This window comes from Penaeus vannamei, chromosome 26 (genome assembly GCF_042767895.1).
Source record: "Penaeus vannamei isolate JL-2024 chromosome 26, ASM4276789v1, whole genome shotgun sequence".
Taxonomy (NCBI): Eukaryota; Metazoa; Arthropoda; class Malacostraca; order Decapoda; family Penaeidae; genus Penaeus; species Penaeus vannamei.
In genome coordinates, this window is record NC_091574.1 from 14,040,297 (window position 1) to 14,045,296 (window position 5,000).

The window sequence follows — 5,000 nt, forward strand, 5'->3', positions numbered from 1 at the left end:
GGCGAAAGACGACGTACCAACACCACTCGGCAGAATCCTTCTCCTTTCCAGAGCGTCACCAAGAGAGTCTCTGATTCTTTCAGGAGAAGGTTTGGGATCCTTTCTTCCCGAGGATTTACGAGCTTTGTAAAGTTTCTCCCCGGAAAGTCGAATTGTGTTTTTGTGTGTATGCTATTTACCTATTTTTGTCTCTGCGGTGTTTTCTTAACCAGTCACATGGAATCGTCAAGCGCATGGATACAAAAGCAAAACCATTCTACAACAGACGACGAAACCAGACTACGTGCTTACAGAAGGTTCATGTATTTCGCTTTTTTATGGAATATCTTCGAGAACACGCACATCTGAAGACCATCAAAAACGTTCTTTGAAACAAGTCTCATTCCCTCTCGCTAATGAGTCCAGTAAAATCATCAACTGTAACAAGTCGTTCCAGATGCCTTTGGCTGCGCGTATGTTTGTATCTAAAAAAGAGGAGGGTTAAAAGTAAAAGAAAAAAAAAGAATCAAGGAAGGAGGTTTTGAAAGGCTGGTCGACCAATGCCAACGACTGCGATTCGGCCGTACGTCACCACTCTCGTCTTGCCGAAGCCAAACTGAGTGGGGGATGTTGAGCTCGCTTTCCCCTTCCCTGAGTCCCCTCGGCCGCCGGCGATGCCACTGTACGATAACTGCCGCCTCTCTCACCTGCCGCACGCACGACCTGATGCTGGGGCTCTTGGGAGGAGGGGATGTGGAGGCGAAGGGGAGGAGGAGAGGAGGTGGGGAGTGGGGGAGGAGAGGTGGGGGAGACGGCAGGAAAGCACGAGGGAGGACCAGCGCCACCTCGACCCTCCCCTTCGCCCCTCCTCCTTTCCCCTCTTCGTGCGCCCCTACCTTACCCTGCCCTCCCTACCGTCTCTCCCTTACTCTCCCTTTTTCCGTTTTCCACACGCTCTCCTTGGGCCTCTCCAGCTCCCCCTACTCTCTCTCTCTTTCCCTCAATCCCTCCCTCTCTCATTCTCTCTTTCCCCTCTCAGACCATAGCCTCACCACTTTCAAAAATTTTCTTATTCCTCTGCCTCTATCCCTCTTCCTTTGCACCTTCTGTCGGTGTTTGCTCCTCTCTCCTCTCCCGAACTCTGCTTTTCCTTCTTTCCCTTTCCTACCTATTCACTTCCCTCATCTCTCTCCAATCATCCCCTCCCCCACCTCTCACTCTTTCTTTTCTTTCTGTCTCTGTCTCATTCTTCCCTCCTTTCCCTTTCTTCTTCCCGATTCCTTCTCATTCTCTTCCTTTCCCTTTCTTCTTCTTCTTCTCTCTCTCTCTCTCTCTCTCTCTCTCTCTCTCTCTCTCTCTCTCTCTCTCTCTCTCTCTCTCTCCCTCCCTCCCTCCCTCCCTCCCTCCCTCCTCTTCCCCTCCCTCCACCCCCCTCTCTCCCTCCCTCCCTCCGTCCCGTCTCTCTCTCTTTTCTCTCTTTCTCTCTTCCTCCCTCCCTCCCCTCCCCCTCTTCTCCCCTCCCTCCTCCCCCTCTCTCTCTCTCCCTCCCTCCTCCCTCTCTCTCTCTCTCTTTCTGCTCACTCTCTCCCTCACATTCCCCTCTCTTTTTCCTCCCTCCCTCCCCTCTCTCTCTCTCTCCCTTCCCCCTCTCACTCTCTCTCTCTCTCCTCTCCCTCCCTCCGTCCCTCTCTATTCTATCCCTCCCTCTCTCAGCACTCCCTCTCCCCCTCCTCCCCTCACCCCCACCCCCGACCCTCTCTCTCTCTCTCTGCTCTTCTCTCTCTCTCTCTCTCTCACTCTCTCTCTCTCTCTCTCTCTCTCTCTCTCTCCCTCCCTCCCTCTCTTTCTCCCTCCCTCCCTCCCTCTCTCTCTCCCTCTCCCCCCCCCCCCCACCCCTCTTTCTCTCTCTCTCCCTCCCTTCTCCCTCCCTCCCTCTCTCTCTCCCTCTCACCCTCCCCCTCCCAACCCCCCTTTTTCTCTCTCCCTCTCCCTCTCTCCTTCTCTCTCTCCCTCTCAACTCTCTCTCCCTCCCACTCCCTCCCTCCACCTCTTTCCTCCTCTCTCAATCTCGCCTCCCTCTCTCCTCCCTATCCCTACCCCCACCCACCCCCTCTCTCTCTCTCTCTCCCTCCCACCCTTCTCTCCCTCCCTCCCCCCTCTCTTCTTCCCTCCCTCCGTCTCTCCCCGATCCTCTCCTGGGAACCACTCAATAAAGCCATGTCGACGGTGCCTTTTGCCTCCCGAGTGTTCAACAAGAAGGTGATCATCAGTCGAGAAGGCAAATGTTTCTTGCTTCTCGGTTGCAAGGCGAGGGAGAAGGCTGGGTGAGGGAGGAGAGAAGGAGGAGGAGAATAGGGGCGATAATAGCGATAATGGGGATGAACTCGCTTTTTCTTTTTTACCCTTTCCTACCATTCGCTTTCTCGTCTCTCCCAATCCCCCCTCTCTTTCTCTTTTTCTTGGGAAAGGCGAAAGTTAGGAAGGAGAGGGGGAGAGAGATAGGGAAGGAGAGGAGGAGGGATAGAGGGAAGGAGAGGAGGAGGGATAGAGGGAAGGAGAGGAGGAGGAGGGATAGAGGGAAGGAGAGGAGGAGGGATAGAGGGAAGGAGAGGAGGAGGGATAGAGGGAAGGGGAGGAGGAGGGATAGAGGGAAGGAGAGGAGGAAGGATAGAGGGAAGGAGAGAGTCATGTTTGCTGGTGTTGATGAATTGATAATGATGATAAATAATGGTAATATCGTAATAGCGGTAAGGAACATGCTAGTGATACTTGTACTACTAATACTACTGATTACAGTAATCATTATTATTATCAGCATTATGATAACTATTGTCATTATCATTGTCGTTATTATTTTCATTATCATTATCATTATGATTACTATTGTTCACATTGTTATCATCGTCATCATATTGTTCTTACTATTTTCATCACTACTATCATTATCATTATCATTATCATAATTACTTTTGTTATTATTTACTCTTACTATTATCACAATTCCTATTATCATTATCTTTATTAATATTATATTATTATTATTATCATTATTAAACTATCATTATTATTATTATCATCAATATCTTTATTATTATTATCATTATTATTATCATTACTGTTTTATCATCTTCATTATTATTTATTATCATTATTATCTTTATCATTATCATTACAATTCTTCTTATTATTATCATTATCATAATTTTTTATCATTATCATCATCATCCTCATTCTCCTCATTCTCGTTATTAGCATTAGCAATATTATTATCACTGCCATTTGGTGTTGTTGTTGTTATTGTTACTATGACCATCATCATCATCATTAGCAGTAGTAGTAGTAGTAGTAAGAGTTGAAGTAGTAGTAATACTATCAATCAGTTTTGTTTTCATTGTCATTAATATTATCATCATCATTTCTATTACTCAATTATTTTGATCAATATCATCATTGCTTTTATCATTATTGTCATTATTGTTATCATTACCATTATCAATATTATCATTCTTCTTATCAGTATCATTATTATTGTTATCATCATCATTATTGTTATCATTATTTTTAATATTACCAGCAATATCATTATCATTATCATTATAAATGTTGTCACCTTTATCATTACCATTACTATCATTATCATTGTCATCACTATTACTGTCATCATTGTTATTGTTATTACTATTCTGTTGCTTTTAGGATAACTATTGTTATCATTATTATTCCTATTTTTGTAATTGTTTGTTGTTATTATCATTATCATTTTATTAATATTATAATTGTTATTGTTGTTGTTATCATAATTATTATTATAACCATTATTATTATTATCATCGTTATCAATATTATCATCATTGCCCCTATTGTTGTAATGATATTTATCTTTATTGTTATTATTATTATTATCATTATTATTATCATTATTGTTATCATTATTACTATTACTATTATCATTATCATCATTATCATCATTATCATTGTTATAATTATTATTATTATTATTACCATTATCATTATTATTATGATTATCATCCTCATTGTTATTACCATCTTATTTATCATTACTATGATCATGCTGTCGTTGTTACAATTATTATCATTACAGTTGTCATTATCATTATCATTACTGTCATTATTATCATTATCATTGCTGTCATTATTATCATTATTATTAGTAGTAGTATCAGTAGTTGTATGATAATCATTATCATTACTGTTGTCGTTGTTATTATTCTTTGCTATTATCGTTAATATTATCGTTATCATTATTATTATTATTATTATCATTATTATCATTTCTATTATTATTATCATTATTAGTAGTAGTATCAATATTGACATTATCATCATTGCCATTACTATCAATTTACTTGTATCATTATCATAATTGTTATCATTATTATTATTATTATTATTATTATTATTATTATTATTATTATTATTATTATTATCATTTTTATCACTATCATTATTATTATTATCATTATCGTTATCATTATAATCATTATCCATATCATTAATATAATAATTGTTTTTATTATTGTTGTTAGATTATCATTGTTATTATTTTTATTATCATTTTTGTTATTATTGCTATTATTATTATTATCATTACTGTCGCTGTTGTTGTTGTTATTATTACTATTATGATTGTTATTATCATCGTAATTATTCTTATTATCATTATGATCATTAGCATTATCAGCATTATTATCACTGTTGTTATTATTATCATTATTATTACTACTTCTACTGTTATTACTACTTCACCTTTTGACATAATTATTTTTTTTTATAATAATATCATTATTAGTATTAGTCATATCGTTATCATTATGATTCCCTATATTATTACGATTATTGTTTTTTGTTGTTGTCGTTGTTTTTGTTATTACTACTATTACTGTTGTTATCATCATAAATACTATTATTACAATTACCATCATTATCAGTATCCTTACTACCATTATAGGAATAAAAACTCTCATCTGCCTGGAAACAATCGTACGTAATGTTCTACTTCC

General features: G+C 38.9%; 1 protein-coding gene across 4 annotated transcripts in view; it reads right to left on the bottom strand.

Annotated features, from left to right (window-relative positions):
• Nucleotides 1–612, bottom strand: part of LOC113817245 (KH domain-containing, RNA-binding, signal transduction-associated protein 2) — a 173,904-nt gene extending 173,292 nt beyond the window's left edge. For 2 of the 4 annotated variants that reach the window (XM_070140055.1, XM_070140057.1), the window contains exon 1: nt 1–612. This exon is cut by the window's left edge and continues 527 nt beyond it. The gene's annotated coding sequence lies outside the window, so the exon portion shown is untranslated. The other 2 variants (XM_070140056.1, XM_070140058.1) reach the window with 2 other exon arrangements.
• Between the last annotated feature and the right edge of the window lie 4,388 nt (nt 613–5,000).